The sequence below is a fragment of the Octopus bimaculoides genome, chromosome 14, assembly GCF_001194135.2.
Source record: "Octopus bimaculoides isolate UCB-OBI-ISO-001 chromosome 14, ASM119413v2, whole genome shotgun sequence".
NCBI lineage: Eukaryota > Metazoa > Mollusca > Cephalopoda > Octopoda > Octopodidae > Octopus > Octopus bimaculoides.
In genome coordinates, this window is record NC_068994.1 from 12,087,821 (window position 1) to 12,102,304 (window position 14,484).

At 37.8% G+C, this 14,484-nt stretch overlaps 1 long non-coding RNA gene across 1 annotated transcript in view; it reads left to right on the plus strand.

The window, feature by feature from the left end:
- The window catches only part of LOC128249360 (uncharacterized), a 24,163-nt gene extending 10,311 nt beyond the window's left edge, over window positions 1–13,852 (plus strand). Inside the window, exons 2-3 of the long non-coding RNA XR_008265458.1 lie at window positions 12,475–12,633; window positions 13,811–13,852. This is a non-coding gene — a long non-coding RNA (uncharacterized LOC128249360). The remainder of the gene's footprint in view (window positions 1–12,474; window positions 12,634–13,810) is intronic.
- The last annotated feature ends 632 nt before the right edge of the window (window positions 13,853–14,484 follow it).

Here is a 14,484-nt window from a genome sequence, read left to right on the forward strand (position 1 = left end):
TAGGCTTACAAAGAATAAGTCCTGGGGTCGATTTGTTCGACTAAAGGCGGTGCTCCAGCATGGCCGCAGTCAAATGACTGAAACAAGTAAAAGAGAGTATCTCCTTTACTCTTTAAAATACACACACACACACACACACACACACACACACACACACACAGAGTGTCAGTTTCCACCTACTAAGGCTTTAGTTGGCCTGGGCTCATAGCAGAGGGCACTTACCTGAGGTGCTGTGCAGTGGGACTGAACCTGAGGTCACACGGTTGGGAAGCAAGCTTCTCAATCACACAGCCACTATTGAAATCTGCAAATGACTCACTGAAGCAACAATATGCACAAGCCTTCGTTTCTTCACCGAGTTTCAGTGACTGTAATATAAACGAATACAATTAGTAATAATTAGTTGTAGACAGTGAACGTAGTATTTGGTGGGATATATAAGAAAACAAAAGACAAAGATTTTTATTTTATTTACCTTATGTAAATAATTTAAAGCTCAGAAGATTACTCACTCTTAACAGTCTCTCTCATACACATACATATGTATAACTCTGGGACACCACACACATGTAATACACATTGTGCTGCAGATAGATGATATCATTGATGATGTGATAAGGTGGTGAGCTGGCAAAATTGTTAGGATGCTTAGGGGGTATTTCATCTGTCTGCATGTTCAGTGTTCAAATTCCACTGAGATTGACTTTGCCTTTCATCTCTTCCAGGGTTGAAAAAATAAGTACCAGTCAAGCACTGAAGTCGATTTAATCGACTTGCCCTGCTTCCCTAAAATTCCTGGCTTTGTGCTAATATTTGAAAACAATGGTGTAATAATAATGGTAATAATAATGTTTGCAAATTCTGGCACAGGGCCAGCTGTTGTTAGGGAAAGGAGGATTACATCAACCCCAGCGCATGACTAGTACTTATTTTATCGATCCTGAAACGAAAGACAAAGTTGACCCTGGTGGAATTTGAACTCAGAACGTAAAGACAGATGAAATGCTACTAAGCATTTTGTCTAGCGCATTAACGATTCTGCCAACTCACCACTTTAGTAATTAATGGTTTCAAGTTTTGATATAAGGTCCTCCTTTTTTGAGGGGAAGGGTTTAGGTGATTACTTTGACCCAAGTGCTCAGCTGGTACTTATTTTATTGACCCCCCCCCCCCCAAAGGATGAAAGGCAAAGTCGACCTCGATGGAAATGGACCCAAAATATAAAGACGGATGAAATGCCACTAAGCATTATGCCTGGTGTGCTAACGATTCTGCCAGCTTGCCATCTTAATAATAATAATTGCTTCGAGTATTGACATAAGGGGAGGGGTTAAGTTGATTATGATGACCCTAGTGCTCAATTGGTACTTGCTTTATCTACCCCGAAAAGTTGAAAGGCAAAGTTGTACTTAGAATGTGAAGACAGACAAAATGCTGCTAAGTATTTTGCCCAGCATACTAACATTTCTGCCTTAGTAATAATATTAATAGTAAAAATGCTTTAGCAGTATGACTGAAGAATTAGTTTTCATAATTACGATGCCAGTGACACCTGGCTGGCTCCAGTGCTGGTAGCACGTAAAAAGCACCATGTGAACGTGGTCGATACCAGTGCCCCTGACTGGCTCCCGTGCTGGTGACACGTAAAAAGCACCATCTGAACGTGGTTGATGCCAGTGCCCCCTGGCTGGCTGGCTTCCATGCCGGTGGCACATAAAAGGCACCCACTGCACTCTCGGAATGGTTGGCATTAGGAAAGGCATCAAGCTGTAGAAGCCTTGCCAAATCAGATTGGAGCCTGGTGCAGCCTACTGGCTTGCCAATCTTCAGTCAAACTATCCAACCCATGCCAGCATGGAAAGCAGACGTTAAATGATGATGACGATGAATATTTTGATGAATTTTATAAAGCCTGTTTCACCCTTCCTCTACAAATGTGTTGGCTTGTTCAACATAAGAAGGGTTAGTTCTTATGTTTTGTTGGCGTTGTTGTAAAGAGAAGTCAGTGGTAAGTTAGTAACGTTTGTAAAGTAACTGATAAAAGACTTTTTCCCTGTACTTAATTAGTTTCGTTATTGTAACCTATTTCTGTTCTCAGCACAGATATATTCTCAGAGATTTATAATGGAATGCTGTCGGTTTAGTTGTTGTATTATGTCTATAGGTTCAAGCATGGCTGTGTGGTGAAAAAGCTCACTTTGCAAATCATATGGTTTCCAGTTCAATCTCGCTGCATGGCACCTTGGGCAAGTGTCTTTTACTGTAGCTCTGAGCCAACCAATGTCTTGCGAGCGAATTTGGTAGATAGAAAAGGTGTGGAACCCCTTTGTGTGTGTGTGTGTGTGTGTGCTTGCCATTCCCTGCTTGATAACCAGTGTTATTTTGTTTACATCCCCATAACCTAATGGTTCAGGAAAAGAGGCTGATAGATTAAGTATTAGACTTAAAAGAAGCAAATACAGGGGTTGATTTGTTTGACTAAAACCTTTCAGGGCAGTGCCCCAGCATGGCTGCTGTCCAATGATGGGGGAAAAAAAGTAAAATATAAAGATAAAAGCATTATAAGTTATAATTTAAGGTGGACAAAAATATCAACAACCCCATGTAATTATATTAACCCTTTAGCTGCTTGATTAATTTCCATCGTTACTCCAGTAATTATGTTAAATATCTGCTAGATAATAGAATTGGTATTTTCTGCAAAATCATGTTGCCTTAAATGTACTTGACATATCTCAACAAAGAATAGTTTCAAACATGACATTCCCCTCTAAAAGATAGATTGGTATATAAAACTGCTTTCCACATTTAAAGGTAATAAATTTTAAGTGGATATATAGGAGTGGCTGTGTGGTAAGTAGCTTGCTTACCAACCACATGGTTCCAGGTTCAGTCCCACTGCGTGTCAGCTTGGGCCAGTGTCTTCTACTATAGCCTCGGTCCGATATATATATATATATATATATATGTGTGTGTGTGTGTGTCTGTGTTTGTTCCCCCACCATCGCTTGACAACCGGTGGTGGTGTGTTTACGTCCTCGTAACTTAGTGGTTCGGCAAAAAGAGACCGATAGAATAAGTACTAGGCTTACAAAAGAATAAGTCCTGGGGTCGATTTTCTCGACTAAAGGCGGTGCTCCAGCATGGCCACAGTCAAATGATTCAAACAAGTAAAAGAGTAAAAGGGGTTAATAAAATGAGAATTGGTTTACAAGGATTTAAAATGTTCACTCTTTTATAGGGTTATATACACAGGGGCCATCACTGTTCTTTGGAGATTAAAATACAGGTTTTGCTTTAGCAAAAGTTAAGAAAATGTATTGACTGTATTACTTTTTTTTTTCTTTGTTTTGATCATTTAAGATCCTCCTACCCTCTGTTCTTTCTCTTTCTTGTCTTTCTCACACCAATTCTTTCCCACAAGTATTAAATTTTTCATTTTGGCTGTGTTACTTGGTAAAGTGAAGTTAGTATAATATACCAAGCTCAACTGCACTGTTTATATGGTTTCATCATACACTACAAACTACTACTACTACTACTATAATGACAATAGAGCCTCTGTGATTGCTTGACTTACTAGAAGTAGTAGCCAAATCCACTCCCATTGCACCTTAGTGGCTTAACCCTTTAACATATAGATTACTCTGTCAAATGTAATGCTTATTTATTCACATTGTTTTGAATTAATCATGCATTATCTCATACCTTTGAGATTTCAGTCATGTGATTGCTTATTTTTCGATTGACATTGTAGGGTAGGTGTGAGAAGCCGGATCTGGCCACTTCTAACATAAAACGATTAGAATGTTTTGGCTGGATATGGCTGGTTTAAATGCTAAAGGGTTAACAAAAGAACACTGTGGATAATGTAGTTTGAAGTATGCCAGTATCTACAAAAAGTCAGGGTGGCCACTGCTGGAATTACCTTTCAATCATAATCTGCTTACTCAGTCAGAGGCTAAACAGCTGCTTTGCCATGTTGTTACACTGGACAGTGTTTGTTATACAAAAGTTCTATAATTGCAGAAGAATTCGTTACTGGGTAGTTTAGCTTAATGGTAAAGCACTTGACGCATAATCACAGGGATGTGAGTTTGAGTCTCATTGCTGGCCGGTAACATATTTTTCTGCAATGTATGGATAATTTATCTTGTTCACGCTATTTTATTAGCATTATTACGTGTTTGAGAATATAAAATTTATTTCTGTATCTTTCAATACATCTCAGCACTTCTAAAAACAGACTTTGTTTACTTTCATTGTAAGTTGAATTTAACGTTAGCGTCTTATGAAGCTAAATTTATAAGTTCTATAATTGCAGAAGAATTTGTTACTGGGCAGTTTAGCTTAATGGTAAAGCACTTGATGCCTAATCACCTCATGATTGTAAATGAGCATCACTGACATACAAGTGATTTAATAGTTGTGTGTCTTCCATGGTGAAATATTACCTTGCTTAGAAACAAGGGAGGGTTGGCAACAGGAAAGGCCTCCAGCTGTAGAAAATCTGCCACAATAAATTGCATCCGACCTGTGCAAGCTGGAAAAGTGGACTTTAAAACAAATGATGATAAAACTGATGTGTATGTCTTTGATTTTGTCCCCCAACCACTGCTTGACAACCACTGTTGGTTTGTTTACATCCCTGTAACTTAGCAGTTTGGAATGTGAGACCAATAGATTAGGTACCAGCCTTGCTGGACTAAAACCCTTCAACATAGTGCCCCAGCATGGCCTCAGTCTGATGACACAAATAGCAGATATTAAGAAACAAAGGAAAACAGAAGTTAGAAGATTTACTTGATTGAATTCCATGGTTGGCTGCCTGCCCAACGTTCCAAACAAGCATAACCTTGAAATTGCTGAACATTGTTTTATATCTAGTCTATAAGTCTGTCACAGCCTGATTGTATTGTGTAACTGTTTGTATAAGTAATGAGCTAATGAAGGCAGATCTACATAGTTGTTGTGCTTCCTAAAAATAGCAGCCAATTCTTCTTAATGTTGCACCCTACTGTTTTAACCTTTTGTCTCTTCAAAACATTTTCATAAGTTTGTCCTAAATGTCCACACTTGTTTTCAGACTTCTAGTTAGCAGTTTGGCCTAAGAGATTGATAGAATGAATACCAGGCTTAAAAATAAATAGTGCAGTTGATTTGTTTGACAAAACTCTTCAAAGTGGTGTTCCAGCATGGCCGCAGTCCATTGACCGAAACAAGTAAAAGATAAAAGGCTGTTGATAAATTATTGGCTAGTAGTCTGCAGATTGCTTTTGTGATTTCTTTGAAGAATCTTTCAGCAAGAAGTATTATTAAATGGATAATGAGATAGCACAAATATTTTGAGTGCTAGACTAAATGCTTTCTCAGTCTTTTCTTTTATTTTTCACTTGTTTCAGTCATTGGACAGCGGCCATGCTGGGGCACTGCTTTGAAAGGTTTTGGTTGGAACAAATTGATACCAGGACTTCATTTTTAAGTCTGGTATTTATTCTATTGTCTTAGTTCAGTAAAAGAAATTGGTTGAATAGGCACTAGACTTTAAGGGGGAGGGGAGAAAGTACTGGGGACAATTTGTTTGACTAAACCTTTCAAAATGGTGCCCCAGCATGGATGCTGTCCAGTGACTTACACACATGAAATGTAAAGAAGAAAGGATAAAAGATAACATTTGATAAGCAGAATTTTTGGATAGATAAAGAATTTTAACCTTACTGTGACAAGCAAAGTGGTCATCACCTCATTTTTATCTCTCTGGGCAGAAAAACGTGGAATAGTGCTGACTATTTACTCGTGTTTTTAGATCTGTCTCCAAGAATGAATGGAGAGACAGTGGCATATTGCTATTTGTTGTCTAAACTAGGACATGGTCAAACTGTTCTAATTTGCATTGCAGTTACTACATTGCAGAGACTGTCCTGTCACATATTTAATCGAGATCATATATCCCCTCATTATTGAAAACATCATTTCCATCGATCTGGCAACTTGTAGATTGCTCAGGCATTAAATTCTTCAGGTTTTGAAGCAAAGAAACATTCCGTATTATTTTTAACCTTCTCACAATGAATTAACTATTTTTCCCTCTAAGTAATGTTGCAATGATCTGAAAAGATGAGAGTCAGATAGAATGAGGTCAAGAGAGCAAACAGGATGAGGCAAAACTTACATATTTAGTGCCACAATCTTTTCCTCATTGACTCGGGCAATACGTGGTTTTGCATTATCGTGCAAGAGCAATATCCTTTTATGATGAGTACTTTTTCTGCAAATTTTTGAGCATACTTATGTTTGATGACCAAACTTCTCTACATTTACTATCTCATTTTGGTTTAACACTTCATGATAGACATAACCTTTCATATCCCGCCAAACATAGAGCGTAACTTTCTTTGGGTGCTGTCCTGGTTTGGAGATGAATTCTTTATCATTGTCTGCTAACCGTTGTTGTTTTTCAGTTCTATATTTAAGAGATGAGGAATTACGTACATTATTTACATTTGATGGATATTTGTCCTCATCTTGTTTGTTGTTAACACAATGTTTTGGCTGATATACCCCCCAGCCTTCATCAGGTGTCTTGGGGAAATTTCGAACCTGGGTTCTCATTCCTAAGGTATTTTTCGATGTTGTTATTATTCAGGTCACTGCCTGGAATCAAACACGGAATCTTGGGGTTAGTAGCCTACGCGCTTAACCATTACACCATATGCCCATGGGTATTGTTGTTTTTGTTGGAGGTTATTGTAAAGAATCCTCTTTTTGTTGCTTGTGATGGAAAGTTTCAGTAGGAAGTCTACTCTTCAATGATGAGCAGAGGACAGCTCTTTGATTAAACTGAGGGACCTACTGTGTAGACACTTTTCCTATTTCATGAAGGTTGGAGCCTGGTGCAGCCTTCTGACTTGCCAGTCCTCAGTCAAATCGTCCAACCCATGCTAGCATGGAAAGCAGATGTTAAACGATGATGTTTTATGATCTAAGTGTGACTTGAACTGTTTTTGCTAATTCACATTCAGTTTGTTTTGGTTTCTCCTCAACTACAGTTTTCAGAAGCTTAATATTGATAGAACCTGGTTACCCAGATTGAGGGGAATTGGCAAGAGAAAAATTTCCCAAAGTTTAACTGGCCAAATAACCATTAGCATTTTCAGACTCTTAAACCTAATTTAGCACTTAGATTATTCTGCCAAATGTAATGCTTATGTATTCAGATTATTTTGAATTAAACATACTTTATCTTGAAGCTTTGAAATTTCAATGATATGGTCACATAGTTTTAGAATGATATTGTAGAGTTAGATATGATAGGACAGATCTGGCTAGTTTGAATGTCAAACAAGTAGAATGTTTGGGCTGGATATGGCTGGTTTTAAATGCTAAAGGGTTAAAGATTCATTTCCATAGATTGAACAAAGATTTCTTGCTGCTTCCATTGCCGGAAAACAATATTAGAATGTAAAATTCAATGCTTAATTTATTGTAAGTATTGAAAATGTACCATCTAAATCGGTGATTCCCACATAGGGCATCTGCCTGGAAAAATTGAGTTGGGGTGTGGTGCTATAGTCGCCAGGCACAAGGTCCTCATTAAAGCGAATCACTATTTTTTTTTGTACTCAGTACTTAAAAAAGTTACTGGTAGATTCTTTTGTATTAAATAATAACGATAAAATATCAAGAATATTTTCCAACTACTGATAGGGCGTACATTTTCTGGAAAGTTATAGTGTGGCCTGGGGGGAAAATAGGTTGGAAAACACTAGTTTAAATGATCATGTAAAAAATACAACAGGGCTTATTTTCCAACTTAATGCATGCACTGTTATGTGTGAATGTAAATGGTGATGTAACCACTTTTCACCACAAGGCTAAAATTGTGTTTATTTAAAAGATGTGCCTTACACCAGCAGCTCTCAAAGTGGGAAGAAATAGTATCTCTGTTTCAAATATCAGTGAAATTTTTGGGTATATCCGTCTTTATCAAGTGTGGAGGCATGTGACTAAGTGGTTAAGATGTTGGACTCATGATTGTAAGATTGTGGCTTCAATTCCTGGACCGGGCAACACATTACGTTCTTGAGCAAAACACTTCATTTCATGTTGCTCCAGTCCACTCAGCTGGTAAAAATGAGTAATCCTGTGACGGACTTGCGTCCTGTCCAGGTGGGGAATACATACGCCTTGAAAGCAGAAAACCAGCCCTTGTGAGTCAGTATGATACAAGAAGGTAACCTTACCTTACCTTGTTTATGAGATAGACATGATACAATTTGCATCCGAATTTTCCCTTTTGCCATGGTGTTGCTCTTGTTAAAAAATGTTCATGGCTATCCTAATTTTATAAAATGTGGCAATTTGTTTCTGCCCCTTTTCATTCTCCACATTCCCCTCTGATGTGTGGTCGGGAAGGGGATTCATTTTTCCAGTGCGAAACAATACTTTACCTTACAGTATATACAATAACATTGATTGTCTGTCTGAAGCTGAACAAACATTCATTGAAATTAGATGTAAACTAGGACATTATGACACCAACAACATCAGTGAAAACATGCTTTACTATAATCACCACTACACCCACAGCTCACATGCATTCTCACTCACATCCATATGAATATAAATATAGAAGCTGTAAATTAGAAGACAGGCCGGCAGACGTTGTGTAGAGAGGACATGTCATTGATTATGTTGCGAATAGCAATGAAATGGCTTTGACAAACCTAGCTGATTGTTTGATTGACTGGACAATTAATCAAACAATCAATTAGTTATGTGTTAATGAATTGATGAATGATAATCTTTTCTTATTTTGGCACAAGGTTATCAATTTTTGAAAGGTGGGGCTTGTCAATTACATTGACCACAGTACTCAACTAGTTCTTATTTTATTCAACCCTGGAAGGTTGAAAGGCAAAGTCAACCAAAGCAACATTTGAACTCAGAATGTAAAGACAGAAGAAATGCCGCCGAGCATTTCGTCTGGTGGAGTACCGATTCTGCCAGCTTGCTGCCTTACAATGACTCTCTCTCTTTTACTTGTTTCAGTCATTTGACTGCGGCCATGCTGGAGCACCGCCTTTAGTCGAGCAAATCAACCCCAGGACCTATTCTTTGGAAGCCTAGTACTTATTCTATCGGTCTCTTTTGCTAAACCGCTAATTTACGGGGACATAAACACACCAGCATTGGTTGTCAAGCGATGGTGGGGGGACAAACACAGACACACAAACATACACACACATATATATACATATACATATATATACGATGGGCTTCTTTCAGTTTCCGTCTACCAAATCCACTCACACGGTTTTGGTCGGCCCGAGGCTATAGTAGAAGACACTTGCCCAAGGTGCCACGCAGTGGGAATGAACCCAGAACCATGTGGTTGGTAAGCAAGCTACTTACCACACAGCTACTCCTGCGCCTGACTAATAATAATAATAATTATAATAATAAACTGAACCAGTGTGTGTAATGACCCTCCCAAGATGCCCCAAATCATTGTGCAGTGGTTATCATGGAATTAGCCATGTTGTTAGGACATCAACTGTAGTAACAATAAAATATGTAATGAAGCAGGGTAACAACAATGTAACAATCCAACAAACTCTCCATGAACTATACACGAACCAACAAATGATACTCCGACAAACTACCAAAATGACACCTTGTGACTTCCTGCGATTAACGGCTACTCTCCCTCTGTCTCTCGCTCAGACTGCTACTATTTATAGTCATTCAGTCAAGTCTATTCTTGCAGGGGGGTGTCATGACACATACCACAACATCTCCCCTTTTGAGATTTTGACTTATGTAGGAAACAAAATTTATTTTATTATTGTTATTTTTTCCCTCTTTCTTTCCAACACCTCTCCATTTTTGAAATTTTGCTTCCCTAGGAAGTTCAGTACCTTTTCTGTTAAGGAATTATTTCTAAATGTTCACTCTGTTTTCTGTTACTGTTCCTGCTAGGCTCAATCTCTTTCAATGCTGGCACATCAAACATGTTGTAAAACAATTCCATTGGAATTTTCTTCCTTTCTTCTGTATGTCTGATTTTTGATTGATTTAAATGTTGTTTATGCCCCCATTGTTGGCCTTTTATTAAATACATCATGTTTCCAATTCTTTTTACACCATCCTGCCAACTCTCTTTGCCATTCTTGTATACTTTGAAATGGACTTTGTCTCTGACATTAAGATGTTTAGTTGAATTTTTTGCATTTTCTCTATATGTTTTTCATTTTGGCAACAATATGTCAAAGACTGATTTAATCTTTCAAGTGAACATCAGCTCTGTACTTTTTTACAGTACAGACTTATGGGGAGGCCACCATAAGTCAACCAACACCATCCAGTCTGTACCAATTAGATAGGTTGCATTTTTGTAACATAAAAACTTTTACTCTACAGGTTTTACTATGAAATGTAAAATCACTCCACATTTTGCCTATGAAGTGTAGTTTTTCACCTGTCACACCTCAAGCAATTTTTGATGTTTTTTTCTTTATGTAGATTTCCCAATTCTTTACCACATGTCAGTATCAATAATCGAAATGTCACTACCAGTATCTATTTGTAATTTAATATTCACTTTGTTTACTTTTACATGTACAAATTTCCTCTTCGTGGTGTTGTTTCTACTTTCTGTTAAGAAAACTTTAGAATTTTTTATGTTCGACCTTCTTAACTTTGCTCTGCAATGTGAGCGCTTGTGTCCTATTTTTTGGCAGCTGTAATATTTTTGTGTTTTGAAAGAACAATCCTTCTTCAAATGTAGGGCTCCACATCTGTAGCATGGGTTTGGTCTCAACATTATTTTTTTGCTTATGCCTTTCTGGTCAGCATGCTTGTACTTGTGAGAACTCTTTCTCTTCAATTTTTTTTACATCTTGTTGCAAGTTTACCATTCTTTGACACTCCGCTGCAACTGTTTGCAGGGTTAAACTTTTGTCCGCCTGTTCAAGTTTTGTGAGGATTCTTGCATGTATCTCTGCATCTTTGTTTTGCCGTAAGCCCTTATACAAAAATTAGGCACTTAAACATATCAGGAGTTAGTTCCTTCAGTTTAAACCCTTTACACGTTTGGTTTATGGTTCCAGCATACGTGACAAAGTCTTCATCCTCTCTTTTAACTAGATTCCAACACTTCCATTGAGTGTTAAATAGGAAACTCTTATTACTGAATATTTTTAATAGTAGTTTCACTAAATCAATGATGATTATAAAAACTGTTTATAGTAACTTATTCCACGAAATGGTTTGTTAATCATTAGCACCCACTACACTCTGGGAGTGGTTGGCATTAGGAAGGGCATCCAGCTGTAGAAACACTGTCAGATCAGATTGGAGCCTGGTGCAGCCTCCTGGCTTCCCAGACCCCCAGTCAAACCGTCCAACCCATGCCAGCATGGAAAATGGACGCTAAACGATGATGATGATGACTGTTTCTTGGAAACAAATTTCGCTAGATTTTTTGGGTAGTTATGAAATTACAATAGTTTTCATGCTCTGCTGGCACTAATTTACATAATAATAATCTTACTCCACGACTTGCAATCTTCCCTGAAGATTTCTTCATACCTTCTAAAGTACACTGCAGACGTTATACCCTCCTCTGGGTCATAGCTGAATTTTGTTGTAGAGTTTGATGCGCTGTCTGGTGAAAACAAACTTAGTGTTTTCACACATCCTCATTTTTTCCAGTAACTGTTGTTCGACTCTTGGGTACTGATGTAACCATATTGCTTATTTTTCATAGTAAAGGTGAATATATATATATGTGTGTGTGCCCAGCATCGCCTTTCTGGCACTTGTGCCCGTGACATATGTAAGGATTTTCGAGCGAGATCGTTGCCAGTGCCCCTGGACTGGCTCTTGTGCGGGTGGCACATAAAATACACCATTTTGAGCGTGGCCGTTGCCAGTACAGGCCTGACTGGCCTTCGTGCGGGTGACACGTAAAAGCACCCACTACACTCTCAGAGTGGTTGGCGTTAGGAAGGGCATCCAGCTGTAGAAACTCTGCCAAATCAGATTGGAGCCTGGTGTTGCCATCTGGTTTCACCAGTCCTCAGTCAAATCGTCCAACCCATGCTAGCATGGAAAGCAGATGTTAAACGACAACAACGATGACGATGATACTTTAATTAAAGCAGTAAAATTTTCACAAAAATGTTGCTCAGATTTTAATGTTCCCATTCGTCAGACAGCTGTAATGAATACAGTATTGATCACAACTGTCCGACGAACTGGAATGTGAAACTCTGAAGAACAGTTTTATGAAAATTTTGCTGCTTTAGTAAAAGCTATGCTTGCAGTAAACAGTCTGTTAAAGAACATTAATGGATGTTTTTTTTGTTTTTTTTATTGGATGATTGCTAGGGCTGAGATTTTTGTCTTTCTGTATGGGATCATTTAATTATTCTATTGTATTATTATTATCATTATTGTTGTTATTTCCAGTGATATCAAATTCCATTTGCATTGATGCGGAGGTAATCCACGACTGACTGAATGAACAGTAATCTAATGATGCTGTGTGATCTAGTGTCAGCTTGTTGAAAACTACTTGCATGAAGTCAGCTGACAGGCTTGCTGCCTCACCGAGTTTTATTTATTATTGTAAGTACCATCCTTTAATACTAAATATATATGTATATATATAGAAAATTAATGTAGACAGCAGTTTGCAATGTTTCACCAAAAAGGAACGCTATAATCATCACTAAATGTGACTAGAGTGTTAGAAACACCTACATTGCTAGAAATAAGAGCTAAAATGTTCTAATTCTGTTGTCAAAGCACATAATTGTATACATATATACTGACACAGAGACTGTAATTGTCTGAAAACACCATTTGAGAATTCCTTATACTAACAGTCAGTTTTGGCAATTTCCATTGCCTCATCAGTGCTGTTCTGACCTCGTCTACAGAATTCATATTCTTTCCATCCAAATGACTTTGAAGACTGCGGAATAAATGATAATCAGATGGGGCAATGTCCAGTGAATATGTTGGGTGGGACATGGTTTCCCATTCAGACAGCTCCAACCTTTGGAATGTCATCCTTGCTGTATATGGCCAAGCATTATTCTGATGGAAGAACACCTTTCATCTTGAAAGCAAAGATGGTTGTCTTTCTTCTAGCGCTGACTTAAGCTGCTTGCTGTAGATCTCCTTTGTTATCATTTAGTTTGGATTTAAAATTTCAAAGTGGACTAAACCTTTCATATCCCACCAAACAAATAACAACACCTTACGTGGGTGAAGACCTTCTTTAGCCTGGGATGCCGGTGTTTCTCTTTTCCTTACCCACTGTCTTCAGTGCTTGACATTTTTATAGAGAACCCATTTCTCGTCACTAGTCACTATTTGGTCCAAAAATAGGTCCATTTGTGAGACGTGACAGCAAAGAGCACACATTCACTCTCTGTGCGCAATTAAACTCAGAAAGTTTGTAAGGAACCCATTGATCCAATTTGCTGACTTTTCCGATGGCATGCAGGTGTCTATGAATGGTTGAATGACCAAATCCAAGCATCTCTGCTAGTTCCTCAACTGTTACAATGGGATTTTCTTCTACCAGGGTTTCCCCATCAAACTCTACAGATCTTCTAGGATGAAGCTTGTCTCCTAGGCTGTAGTTTCTGGATCAGAATTTCTGGAACTACCGTTGACACTGGCTTACATTTATGGTCTGCATCAATATTCCTCACCCTTTCCATTGTGTTGTTGCCTTTATTGAACTCATAAAGTAAAATATGCCAAATATGCTCCTTTGTCACTTCTATTATAGCTTTGAAAAAATAACTGTTAAAATCGAACTGCACTTTTTAAAACTGGCACTAAGAATAAGACCAAGGTAAAATTATTATCTGCTTTTATAGCAAGTTGATGCAGGTAGTTTATCCTGCCCCACTCTGACTTTTCATGCAATTGAAAAAACCGCATTTTTCATGGCATGACCCAGTATATACACACTTACACTATAGCTTCTTTCAGTTTCTATTCATCAAATCCAATCACAAGGCTTTGGTTGGTCCAGGGCTATAGTAGAAGACTATGCAGTGGGACTGAACCCAAAACCATGTGGTTGGGAAGCAAAATTCTTAACCCATTACCTACCAGTGATTTCATATGAAATCACTTAAAAATTACAAATTTCGTAATTATCTGCCAATATTTACACATATCTAAGCTTTTTGCTATATCTACTAGGTATATTTCTCTGATATTCAAATGAGGCTTGCTAATTTTTCACCCAATATCTCTCTTATTTCTATTTAAAATGTTATTTTGAAATGTTATTTTGATCATTCCAGCATATTTCTAAGGCTGTTTTATGCTAGAAATCAAAGTTTCATTAAAAAAAATCCAGTTAATAGAATTATGGGAGGTAGTGGGTTAATCAATCAACCCTGCCTGTGTCCTGTATATAACTTGTATTTCAATTTCTTATTTATTCTCTAC